Source organism: Saccopteryx bilineata, chromosome 2 (assembly GCF_036850765.1).
Source record: "Saccopteryx bilineata isolate mSacBil1 chromosome 2, mSacBil1_pri_phased_curated, whole genome shotgun sequence".
Lineage (NCBI taxonomy): Eukaryota > Metazoa > Chordata > Mammalia > Chiroptera > Emballonuridae > Saccopteryx > Saccopteryx bilineata.
In genome coordinates, this window is record NC_089491.1 from 273,768,062 (window position 1) to 273,780,289 (window position 12,228).

General features: G+C 52.3%; 1 non-coding gene across 1 annotated transcript; it reads left to right on the forward strand.

Annotated features, from left to right (window-relative positions):
• Nucleotides 1–481: 481 nt before the first annotated feature.
• Nucleotides 482–585, forward strand: LOC136327356 (U6 spliceosomal RNA). Its single transcript, XR_010729600.1, has one exon. It is a non-coding gene; the product is annotated as a U6 spliceosomal RNA (small nuclear RNA).
• The last annotated feature ends 11,643 nt before the right edge of the window (nt 586–12,228 follow it).

The window sequence follows — 12,228 nt, forward strand, 5'->3', positions numbered from 1 at the left end:
ATCCATCACCTGCAGAACATCTTGGTTGCTTTCACTTTGAATGACTATGAATAAAATGGCTACCGACATCCACGTGCAGGTTTGTGTGTGGACATAAGCCCTTCATTCCTTTGGGTAAACACCAAGAAGCATGACCGTTAGATCACATGGTAAGAGTATGTCTAAGAAACTCACCAAACTGTCTCCCAAAGTGGCTAGACCTTGTTGCCTTCCCACCAGCAATGGATGAGAGGTCCTGTGTTTTTACATTTTTTCTTAAAATTTTATTTATTGATTTTAGAGAGAGGATGGAGAGGGAGAAAGGTGGGGGGTGGGGAGTGGGAAGCATCAACCTGTAGTAGTTGCTTCTCGTATGTACCTTGTCCGGGCAAGCCCGGAGCTTCGAAACAGAAACCTCCGCATTGCAGGTTGATGCTTTATCCACTGCGCCACCTCAGGCCAGGCTCCATTTTTTTCATGGCCGAAGAAAATCAAAAGAAGAGTGCTGGCTTCAGCAGCACATACACTAAAACTGGAACAACACGGAGATTAGCATGGACCCTCTGCAAGGATGACACATGAATGTGTGAAGCATTCCTCCTCCTTTTTAGAAAATCAAAAGGAGAACAATATGATTGCCATAGCCGGGTAGCTCAATTGGTTGAGCATCATCCTGAGATGCCCAAGGCTGCAGGTTCGATCCCTGGTCAGGGTACATATAAAAATCAAACAGTTAATGCATAAATAAGTGGAACAACAAATTGATGTTTCTTTCTCTCTCTCTCTTTCTCTGTCTAGAATCAATTTTTTTTAAATTAAAAAAAGAAGAATATTTCATGCACATGAAAGTTACATGAAATGTAAATTTCAGTGTCCATGAATAAAGTTTCATTAGAACACAGCCAGGCTCATTCATTTACATACCATCTATAGCTGCTTTCACACTTAAGACAGTAGATTTGAATAGCTGAGACAAAGACAGTAAGTCCCACAAGCCAACAATAGTCTATCTGTTCCCACACGGAAGTCTGCCCACCCTAGTACAGGGATTCGGAGATCCACCCGGGCTGCTGCACATAGAAATAATTGACTCCTTTTTATTGCTGCACGGTATTCCCTTGCTGTGGTGGACACCCGACAGTCTCTCTGACGGACACTCAGGCTGTTATGAATAAAGCTGCTGTAGACATTGGTGGATGAGAGGGCGTGGGGCAGACGTTTTCATTTGTTTTGGGTGAGTGCCTAGGAGTGGCATTGCCGGTCCTGACTTGGCACCCTGGACCCTCATGTAGTTCCCTGAGGCAGGACGCTATTTTTAACCAGTGTCCTTTTAATCCCAGGGTCTTCTTTTTTTTTTGCTCTTGCCCTCGGCCAATCTAGACTGCAAGGCGTCCACTGTCTGGGGAGGAAGAAGAGAGGAGAAACGCCTAACAGAGGCTGCTCGGGTTCAGAAGCCCTAGGCTTCGAGTGGCAAGAACCTGGCCTGTTGAGCGGCAAAGCCTCCGTCGTGGACACTCCGCATGTCAAGGTGACGGCCCCATGCCTTAGATCTGGGGGAAATGTGTATAAGGCTATCAGAATGTGTTCTCTTCTTCTTTGGGCAAATAGCAGGATGGCACTTCCCAGCGTCCTCTGTAGTTAGCAGTGGCCATGTGACCAAGCTCCGGCCAACAGAAGGTGAGGGCCACTGGCAGGCAGACCCTCCGAATCTCCCCATATGCTCCTCAATCCCTTTCTTTCCCACTGATTAGAAACTGCTGTAGAAGCTTGGGGACATGATGGAACCATAAGATGACAGGTGACAACAGAGGCATGAGGGACATGACGAAGGAGCCCCCCCCGCCCCGTTCACCTAAATATGATCCCGAACCCTGAACTATAAACTGTTACATAAACAAGACACTCTGTCATGAGAAGCCACTTAGGGGAGCCTTTCTAAATCAAACACTGATGCTCATGGACCAGTGAGGTTGGGTATAAGGTGATAGGGAGTGGTGGAGACTGTGGCCAGCTGGGGAGGGTAGCCCCAGTCAACCTTCAACAATTGTTGCCACAAAGGAATATTACCCAATGAGGCCAGAAATCCTGACTTTTCCAGACTTTTCTAGCAGCTGGAAGTTTAGATACAAAATAAGACATCTTCTTCATCAAAGGATAGCAGCTCATTCATGCTGGCTCAGGTCAACACTTCCAGAGCTGGATTGGACCTGTGGGCTGTCAGTTTGCAATCTCTGCCATTTATTCAATCAGTCAGCATTTATTGAGCACCTACTGTGTGCCAGGCACAAGGAAGGCACACCCAAGGGAAAGGTGGAGGGAAAGTAACTCCCCAGCAGAGGCCTAGAGGGTTGGGACGTTCTGGAAGCCCCCTCACCGCATGAGCCCCACATGGCCCAGAGTGCTGGCTGACCCTGGCTAGCGGACAGGACAGCAGTTTCCTCTGTCCTCACCCAGTCTGGCTGCACCATACATCAGCCTCTCCCCCTCCACCCCAGGGTCACTGAGGGGCTGCATGGGGGCTGGCAGCCTCTGGGCCTTTCCAAAGACCACAAGGGAAAATTTCCCCTTGCTAATGCCCAGAATCATTAAACTCCCAGCCGTTTGCTAATTACTGTGCCCTTGAGCAAAAATGTTAATCTAAAAAGCATAAAATGATAACAGCTTACTTGACATAATTGGAGCAAACAAGATGAGCAGGGAGGCAGCAGCAGCAGCCCTTCCCCCCAACCCCCTTCCTGGGGGGGACCCATCTGGCAGGAGGTGGGGGGATAGGGGACAGGGCCTGGGTGGGCAGGGATTTATGGGCCACCTGCCCCTGACCTTGGGGCATGGCTGAGCACATCTGTCTTTCTGCAGTGGGTTCCTTCTGCTTCTGGCCCAGAGGGCGCACTCATCACTGTGGATGTCGGGCCTTTGGGCAGAAGGCGATATACTTCCTGCTGGGGCAGTGGTGTCCCTTCCTGTCCACCCTTCCCTCCTCTGGGAAATGAGCTAATGAGAACATCCACCTCTGAAAGCTCACAGGTGAGTAAACACAGCACTTCACCAGTAGCCAGTGCTCAGAACACGACTGCCACCCGCTAACATGCGAAGGGAGGTCCCCGGGTCTGTCTGATTTGGGAGGAGGGGGAGGCAGGAGGCAAGACCCCCCCACTAGAGGCCTCAGTCCTTCCTTCTCTTCTCCACCAGGGCCCCACCCAGCCTGGCTTCAGCTGTCAGGCCCCAGGTAGGAGAGGCTCTCCTCCTCCTGCCAGCCTGTGAGGAGGATTCCAGAAAGTCTAGAGCCAGTGAGGAGAGGAGGAGGGAGCTGGGTCTGCCTGATCAGAGGGGCCCAGAGCTCTTGGAGCAGGCATGCGCATACCCTCCTGACTCTGGAGGGTCCAGCCTCAGGCCAGTGGTCCTGGAGAGCCAGCCTGCTTCCTGTTTCCCAGGCCCCGGGCCCTTGGAGGAAGGGAGACATGCTAGGCGGCTACCTGTCCAAGGCCAGCTGCCTTTCACCCCCACCTCTCAAGATAAAAATCTGTTGGCCGCCAAGAGGATTGCTGGGAATGCCAAGAATTACTCACCAGGGCAATAAATAGAAAGTCATGATGCCCAGGGTTGTGTTCTGCCCCAGTGCATGCTGGGTCGCTGACACACAGGTGTTTCTTCCCAGGTGCCCCCGGGGCGGGGTGGGGGTGCTGGTGCCTGGTGGCCCTGGCTCCGGATGGGCATGTTCAAACGCAGCAAGAGCCAGTGGGGGTGGGAACGGCACAGCCCAGCACTGGGGCTCCTGCCGCTCAGTGAGCCATCGTCTTGGGCCAGGCCAGCCTCCCTGCACCTCAGTTTTCTCCTTTGGAAAGTGGGTGTAACGATTTCGTCTTTCACCACCACCAAGCTGCCATTGACGTGAGCTGCCCAGAACTCATGCCATGTGCCAGCAAGGAAAAAACTGTTGCCACTTCAACTCTGATGGGCCCCTGGTTGTCAGGCAGGTTTTGCTTTTGGGCTGAGGGAAAACAGGCCTCTGAGAGTGGGCAGACTCCCATGAGGCCGGCCTCCGGGCTGCTGTAAGGGCTCATAGTCAAGGTGTAGAAGGGCTCATGGCCAGTTACTGGGCGATGAGGTGCTATCTTTGTGACCAACCTTCTCCAGCCTTCGCCCACCTGTGTCAAGGGGTGAAAAATGGTGCTGATTTCCCAGAGGGTCTCCATCTGTGGCCCTCCTGTCCTGACCGATATGGGGAGCTGGTCCCATGTGCCCCAAGTCCATTTCTCAGGCTCCTTGGGGACACCACTCTTCTCTGTGCTCTGATGAAAGCGCAGAGGTGGCCTAAGGCAACGAGGGCTCCTCACTGCAAAGGGGAGGAGTCCTTGTGGAGATTAACTTCCAGGGGAGGGGGAGGCAGAGGAACAGGAAACACAGCATTGTAGTGTCATGGGACACAGCAGAAGGAAGGGCAATGAGGGGTGGAGAGTGTCCAAGCTACTCAGATAAAGAGGTCAGGAAGGTGAGCGAGAGGTGAAGGGTGAGGGGAGCCAGCCATGCAGAAATCCAGACAAAGGGCATTCCAGGCCGGGGCTGCGGCAGCAAGTGCAAAGGCCCTGAGGCAGAAAGGAAGCCGTGTGTCTCAAGAGAAGGAAGGCCACTGAGGCTCAAGCAGAGTGAATGGAAGAAAAGAAGGGTAGGTGATGAGATGAACAGGTGGGCAGGGGCCCCTAAGGTCATGTGATGAGCACTCATTTTCATTCAGGGAGCCGCAGAAACCGCTGAGGGTTTAAAGTGGTGAGCTGCCTGACCTGTGGTGGCGCAGTGGATAAAGCGTCGACCTGGAAATGCTGAGGTCGCTGGTTCGAAACCCTGGGCTTGCCTGGTCATGGCACATATGGGAGTTGATGCTTCCTGCTCCTCCCCCTTCTCTCTCTCTGTTTCTCTCTCTCTCCTTTCTAAAATGAATAAATAAAATAAAAATAAATATTTAAAAAAAAATAAAGTGGTGAGCTGTTTGCAAAGGCTGCTGTGGACGCCAGGGGTGAGGACAACGCCAGCCTCACGGGGGAGACTACATGACAGAATCCGTGGGAGGGGTTCTCCCACATCTGGCCTATTGTAAGCAGTCAATGAATGGCAGTCGATGTGGACATCGTTACTATGGTATTATTCTCACTACTGCATTTTCCAGAGGCTGACAGCGAGCCCAGATCCTGATGTAATCCAGTGCCCCCAGTCTCAGACTTCTCTGGGAAGATTCAGACACATACATCAATCAGCCCAAGTCAGAGAACCTTGTCCTCAGGCCCAGAAAGGGCAGGACGGTCAGTTGGGAACACCATCCTGTAGCGTCCCTCCTCAGTGCAGGCCTTGCTTAGTCAACACCCACAATTCACCCCATGCTTTCCCCTCTCAGAGCCCCAGAAAAGCCACCCATCTGTGTCCCAGCCACACTTGGAATGCATTCACCACCCCGCAAAAGGACCCCTGACCCAGGGGACCCCATCCCCTGCTCCACAGAACATGTCTGCAACAGCCATTCACTTAATGTCTGTGAGTTAATATTCCACGTGGGCTCACTGAATTCCCCCAAGTCAGAGACTGGGAGAGTTTGCAGGAAATTCTGAGAAGGTCACGCTCAGCTTTGGCAAGTACATAGCAGTTTCCAGTGCCATGTCCCTGCAGACATCACTAATCAATCCCAGCCCTGTCCCCCACTGAGCTGGAACAATCACCTCAGGCTCCTTGACCTTGACCTTCCCTGTTGGCTGGGAATTGGCACAGAACAGAAGTTCCCTGCTGCTCCAGGTCCAGCACAAAGCCCTCACCATATACTGAGAACAGGGAGGTCCAGGAACAGTAAGGAACTAGAATTCAGGCCTCCTGATGCCCACAGCCTACCCGCTCACTCCTCAAGGGCAAGGGGACACCTGTCATTTATGTCCTTCTAGAGGAGTGGCACTCGGCCGATGCTAGTTCAACAAATAACAGGAATTAAACAGTTTCTACCCGCAATAGGGTAGAAACTGGGTTGGATATGAGGAAGAAACTCACAACAGCAAGGGTAGCTGGACCTTTAGAAAGACTAGCAGCTTTTCCAATTATAGAGTTTCTTCCTTTGCAGGACTATATAAAAATAGTCCTGGAAAAAAAAAGTTCCTGATTCAAAACCCATCTGCCTGGGAGGCTCCCACCAAATCCTGGGTTTTTTCACCCTTCACCATCAACAAGTGTTCGCTGAGAACCTACTGTGTGCCGAGTATAAACCGGCTATTGCATTCAAAAGCAGACATAACAGCTGGAATCCGTGTCTCTGCATCATGAGAGATGTCGGGCTGCCTGGGAGCCAGATGTGCCCCCCCACCACGGCAGGTGTATTCCTCATCTGCCACTGATAACAAAATACCCTGAAACTCATTGGCTCATAGTTTCTGCGGGTCAGAGCTCGCAAATTCAAGAGCGAGCAGCTGAGCTGGGTTGGTTTGTTTAACCCTAACCCTAACCTTGGAGCTTGACTCAGGTCTGCACCTACTGGAGGCAGTCATTAAGATGAGGCCTGACAGATGAGTAAGGTTAGTAGTAGTAGTAGTAGCTTTCCCCTTGGGAAGCAGGGAACAGTATTTTCAACAGAGGGACTAGCATCTGCTAAGGCCCCAGATGGGAAGCAGCTGGGAGTGTGGGAAAGGCTGCAGCCCTGCGAAGGCAGCCAGCGTAGCAGAGAGAGAATCCCACACCAGGGCCCAAGGCCAGGGCTTTGGAGCTGCCGCTGACCCAACCCCACCACAGGCCCTTTGCTGGTTCTCCGCTGGGTGGCAGGGGAGCTCCCCAGCTGCTGTGAGGGTGCAGTGGAATCAGATGTACTCGGTTCTCAACCACACTAAGTCCTGTCTCCCACTTTCCACTCAAGTTCAAGGAAATAGTTTCCAAACCACAGAGCCATGAAAAACACACTTGCAGTACTACCAGATAGAAGAGATCTGGCGCTTCCCACTTCACGGCAGACCCATTAGAGCACACATAGCCCGTCTGCTGCATTGCATTAGGGCGCTCGCACGGACCCCAGGGGCCGCTGCAGCCGCGCCCTGACCCCCCATGGTGCACGGAGGGAGCCCTGCTTCCCACCAGGACGGGGTGGGGCGTCTCCCTCCGCACACCAGCCACCGGCCCACGCAGGGAGCAGCAATTTCAGGTTCACACCCTGAACTTCACAGCCCCCAACCACTTGCACACACGCATGCACGCACACGCAGGCACTGCCAGTCAGTGCGCCTGTGGAGACGGTGGGAGATAGATGGTCCCTGTTTAGTAAAAGTGTACTTCCATCTCCCTCACTGCTTTTGAAACTTGCTGGTGGAGACAGATTGGCAGCAAGAGGACGCCTACGGAAACACGTGTGAGGACGAGGGGTGCTGCGTGGGCGTCGAAGCAGCAACTGCCTGCGTACACACACACACACACACACACACACACACACACACACACGTGTTCTCATGTGGCGGGGGCGCCCGACAGACACTCTCTGCTCCTAGTATCTGCCAGAGAGCGGGGACTCGGGCGCCAGACAGTCCCGGATTCAAATCCTGACTTTGCCTCTTGCTCGCTTGAGTGTCCTCAAGCAAGGAGCTTGACCTCTCTCCACCTCCTCATCCTCAAGTGTGAAGTGAGGGCAATTGTTTCTAAAGATGGATCGCAGCCCAGCCTTCCTTGGTCTGCAGGGCTGACCCACGTGAGCTGCATCAGCAGCCACCACCCCCTACCTCAAGCCTCTGCTGTGGGTTGTCCGGTAGGAGGGGTCAGAACAGATCGGAGGGCAGGAGGAGGGGGAGATGGAGCACTGATGCCCCTGCCCGCTCCACCCGGCCTCCTCTGGAGGCTTGACAGTGGCCCTGTCCTCTGCTGAAGGTCACAGCTCCTGCAAGGCAGCCCTTCCTCAGACCCACCTGCATTAGTCTCCTGCGGCTGCAGTCTGACCACACATTTAGTGGCTTAGAACAGCATAGATTTATTCTCCTCCTCCAGGGCAAGGAGGTCACAATGAGAAATACTATAGGTCACAGGGGGCTCAAGTCAAGGTGTCCTCAGAGCCGCGTGCCTCCTGCAGGGTCCCAGGGAGAAGTGTTCCTCACCTTGACCAGCTTCTAGAAGTCGCCCGATTCCTAGGCTCCTGCGCCCTTCCTCCTCCTCCAAGTCTCTGGCTCCCTCTCCCTCTCCCACTTTTATTAAGGGCCTCTGATGACCACGAGGCACCCAGCCAGGGCGGCGGGGGGGGGGGGTTCAGGTGAGTGAGAGCTGGGGGGGGCTGCATGCGGGTCTCTCTGAGCAGCGGGTCCTTACCTAATTCTCAGAGCAGGTTAAGGACACTTTGGCATCTTCTGAGACTTCAATCCTAACACTCTCAATTCAGTATACAAATATAAGCAAGAGAAAGAAAACCTCTTATAGGCTTTTAAACAAATGCATAGATAATATTCAAACCATCTCATCTATAAACACACACACACACACACACACACATTCTCATCACAACTGTAGCAAATGACCGTTAATTTAGTAGCTTCACGAACACAAATGTATTCTCTACAGGCTGGAGGTCAGAATCCAAAATCGGTCTGGCCGGGCTCAGTGAAGGTGCTGGCAGGGCTGGCCCCTGCCTGGGGCTCCCGAGGATGAGGACAACAGCTTCTGAGGCCGCCCGCCCGCACCCCTTATCTCAGGGCCTCTTCCTGCCTCACTCCAACCCCTTGCTTCCATTGTTCCATCCACTTCCTCTCCTGCTGTCCAGTCCCCACCTCCCTCTTAGAAGGACCCTGGCAGCTACATTTAGGGATCATGTACAGATAATCCAGGAAGATCTCTTGTCTCCAGATCCTTAATCTAATCCCTTCCGTTAAGTCCTTTCTGCCAGTCGAGTCTGTAGCACCGGGACACGGACCTTTGGGGACCCCTCCTCTGTGCCGCCACAAGCTGGCACATTTCATTCTCTGCCCGTTAAAGCCACGCCGGCAGCGTTCACAGGAAGCAGGTCCGTGTTTTGGCACCCCTGAGGGCCCAAGAGGGGCAGCTGCCTATCTCTGAGAAGGCTCTGGAAATGACAAGGCCTTCCCATGGCCAAAACTGCTCCTAGGGGCGATTCCAAGGATCCAGTTTCCCAAGTCACAGAGGGCTGGTGCAGTACGTGGTGTGCTGCCAAAGCTGGGATGTGGGGACAAAGATGGCGCAGAAGCCAAGAACAGCATGCAGTGGGGAAAAAAAGAAGTCAAGTGTCTGTATTTTCAGGTCATAGCCATGGACCGTCCCGTGGGTCCCTGAGAGGATCTGCTGAATTCTTGATACTGTGGCCCTGGCCGGTGGCACAGTGGATAAAGCATGGTCCTGGACCACTGAGGTCATCAGCTGGATCCGGAGGGCACCAGCTCGGCTTGTCACTGAGGTCGTCAGTGTCACCCCAAGATCGCCGGTTTGAGCCCCAGTCCAGGTACGTATGAGAAGCAACCAATGAGCACACAGCTAGCTAAATGGAGCAACTAAGCGGAACGAGTTGCTTTTCTCTCTCTTTCTCTCTCCCTCCCTTCTTCTCTTTCTCAGAAATAAATAAATTTTATAAAGATCTTTAAAATCTTAATAGTGAGGACAAAAGAGGGGCCACATCCTAAAACCTGATGAGCTCAGGGGAGGCCTGCATAGTGGCCTTACAAACCCAGGAGACTGAAAAGAACCCCATAGGACGATCTGAACTGAAAACCTTCAAACTCGAAGCAGTTCATGGTGGTTTATCATCTTCCTAGGCCAGTATCTTTCCCTGACAAAGGTCAGTCTTTGTTTTACAACAAAGCCTATCTGTTGTCTGTTTTTTGCATCCACAAGAACACACCTTTGGGCCTGGCCAGGCAGTGGCACAGTGGATAGAGCGCCAGACTGGGATGCCGAGGACCCAGGCTCGAGACCCCGAGGTCGCCAGCTTGAGCGCGGGTTCATCTGGTTTGAGCAAAAGCTCACCAGCTTGGACCCAAGGTCGCTGGCTCAAGCAAGGGGTTACTCGGTCTGCTGAAGGCCCACGGTCAAGGCACATATGAGAAAGCAATCAATGAACAACTAAGGTGTTGCAATGAGCAACGAAAAACTAATGATTAATGTTTCTCATCTCTCTCTGTTCCTGTCTATCCCTCTCTCTGACTCTCTGTCTCTGTAAAAAAAAAAAAAAAAAAAAAAAAAAGAACACACCTTTTGAATAAGCAAAGTAATTTCCCTTTTGCCGGACCCCCTCAAAGCACACAACCAGCCCAGCAGAGCAGAAACTACAACTCCCCTCATTGTTATTATTTTCACGTTCATTGTTAACAGTTAACCATCCTTCACCTGCCTGTGTGTCTATTGAAGTTACTTTTTATCCAATCTCAGAGACTCCCCCCTGCTATGCTCTCTCCCACCTCCCTAACCCTATCTCCAGTGGAGTCCTGTAACCCCCTTACGCCACCTCCTTGGATTCTAAAGTATAAAATAAAGTGCAAGGCTGGCATTCCCTGCACCATTTTCTCAATCTGTTGAGACTTTGCTTCCTGACAGTTGTGATCAGTTTGGTTCAAATAAACTCATAAAAGTTCTTAGAGGTCTGGACATCTCTTAAGTTCACAAGAGTTTCCTCACATTTTCCACTTTGATTTTCATTTCCATAGCCTCACTTTAAGTAGGCTGCTTATCTTTCCATTGCCTCTCCCGGCCCTCCCCGCTCTGTGCACCGGAGGCTATGGAATACATTTCCCAGGCTCCCTTGCACCCTGGCTTCCTGCCGCATTCAGCCAATGGGAGGCCAAGATAGGACACTGGAGGGCGGGAGGGAGAGAGGAGAGGAATACCCTATCTCCCAAACACACACACTTTCCTTCGGGCCTGCCTGAGATTATAACAGGGGCTGTGTTCTGCTGAACGTCACTCCTGTCAGGTGGTCCCCCTCTCTTCTACAGCTACACGTCCCTCGGGGTCCAGAAGAGAACTCCGTCCCCAACCCTCTCGGCCTAAGGTAAAGATGCCAAGAGGCTTAAAAGAGGTAGAGATGGTAAGGGACTCGGCCAAGATTCTAAGAGCCCACGCCGGGCAGTGGGACAGTGCTCTTATAAATTTATAAGAAGAAGTGGAACATAAAGGGGCCCTCATTAACAAAGCACAATGAGTGCTGGGAAAATCCAAGTGAGTTCATAAGTGCATGTTTAAAATTTGACCGGTTTTAATCTCTAATACAGTAAACGCTGAATACTAGGACCCACATAAGCACAAGCTCTTCAGGGTCCTGGGTCCTTGCTAAGTGTCATCGGGTTCAGGAAACTGCTCCCTTACACAACAGTCTTACTCTGCTCCTTGATTTGAAACAGCTCACAGTTACATAGCACCTTCTAGTTGCCTGGCATCTGTCCGAAACATTTTATGTAGCTATTTTTGCATAGATGGGCACATAGGTATTCATTCAATAGCACGAAGCCCCCCTGAGGTGGGTTCTAGTTTACTCTCCGTTTTACCAACCGGGAAACTCAAGAACTACATGGGGCAGTTCCTGCCTGAGCTGAGGAGTGGGGCATTGGGACATGGGTGGAGGGGGCTGGATCCCAGGCAGCTGTGGCCTTACTCATTAGGGGACATTGCCTCTGGTGAAGCACCATATGAGGACTACCCAAGTTGGTCCAGAAGAGGCCAATGATGGGGTTAAACCCCCACCTGGAATCCTCTTAAGTCACACCTGAAGGGTCCCCCAGGGTCCACTGGCTGGATTACGCTAGATTTAAAGCAGCAACAGGGGGCACCTGGGGTACCTCAAAACCTGGTCTGTCCATGTTACCTGTTCTAAGGAAGGTATGGCCACCCCTCACGCACTTCCCTCAGTCACACTGACCTTTCTGCTGCTCCTTGAACACACTGAACAGCTTCGGCCTCAGGGCCTTTGCACCCGTGGTTCCCTCCAACAGGAAGCCCTCTCTTCCTTCATCTCATTAAGGCCTAAGGACTCTGGCCTTCCTGGGGCCCTTGTGTGTGAAATAGCAGCAGCCCCTCCCAACCCTCCCCGCTCCATCCCCTGTCCCTGTTACATTACTTCCTTAGCAACATTTATCACCTTGTGACATTAGACATATATATGCGCTGGCTTAGGATTTCACGTCTGTCCCCTTGCTTGGCCATGTCAAGACCCTGGCACAGCAATAGGTCCCAGAGCTCTGGGATGGGTGAATAAATGAGCGAACGTTGGACGAGAAAGGCCAGGCCGAGCTGAAGGGGCAGCTGCCCCTCCCCACC